Source organism: Geospiza fortis, unplaced genomic scaffold, assembly GCF_000277835.1.
Source record: "Geospiza fortis unplaced genomic scaffold, GeoFor_1.0 scaffold499, whole genome shotgun sequence".
Taxonomy (NCBI): Eukaryota; Metazoa; Chordata; class Aves; order Passeriformes; family Thraupidae; genus Geospiza; species Geospiza fortis.
In genome coordinates this window covers 6,536-7,339 of record NW_005054914.1, presented here as the reverse complement: position 1 = coordinate 7,339, position 804 = coordinate 6,536, and the positions used below count along the sequence as shown (strand labels likewise).

The 804-nt window shown below is 53.7% G+C and overlaps 1 long non-coding RNA gene across 1 annotated transcript in view; it reads left to right on the top strand.

Annotated features, from left to right (window-relative positions):
* LOC115949172 overlaps nt 1-471 on the top strand; it is a 5,287-nt gene extending 4,816 nt beyond the window's left edge. Inside the window, exon 7 of the long non-coding RNA XR_004082780.1 lies at nt 331-471. This is a non-coding gene — a long non-coding RNA (uncharacterized LOC115949172). The remainder of the gene's footprint in view (nt 1-330) is intronic.
* Nucleotides 472-804: the final 333 nt, after the last annotated feature.

Genomic DNA, 804 nt, shown 5'->3' with positions numbered 1-804 from the left:
CAAATCTGGGGACACCTGGGGAGGGAGGGACACACCTTGGGGACACCTGGGGACATCTGGGACAGATCTGAATACACCAGGGACAACCTTGGGGACATTTGGGACACACCTGGGGACAACTGGGACAGATTTGGGGACACCTGGGACACACCTGGAGATACCTGGGGACGCAGCTGGAATGGGGAGGGGACACCTGGGGACATCTGGGACACACCTGGGGACACCTGGGGAGGGAGGGACACACCTGGGACAAGCTTGGGGACACCTGGGACACACCTGGAATGAACCTGGGGACACCTGTCCCTCACCTGTCCCCTCCTGTCCCCGCAGCCTCTCGGGGGAGCTCCAGGCCTGGGATCGGCTCCTGCAGCAGCACCTGCAGCGCTCCCAGGAGGCCTCACGGTGAGAATTCCAACATTTCTCCCCAAAATCCCCACATTTCTCCCCAAAATCCCCACATTTCTCCCCAAAATCCCCACATTTCTCCCCAAAATCCCCACATTTCTCCCCAAAATCCCCACATTTCTCCCCAAAATCCCCACATTTCCCACCTCAAATACCAAAATTCCAACATTTCTCCCCAAAATCCCCACATTTCCCACCTCAAAAACATTCCCACATTTATCCCCAAAATTCCCACACCTATCCCCAAAATCCCCACATTTATCCCAAAATTCCCCTTTTTCTTAATAAAATTCCCATTTTTATCCCCATTTTTCCCCAATCCCCATTTTGCCCATTTCCCCCCAAATCCCAATAATTTCCCAAATTCCCCCTTTTCACCCCAAACTCCCCATTTCCCCC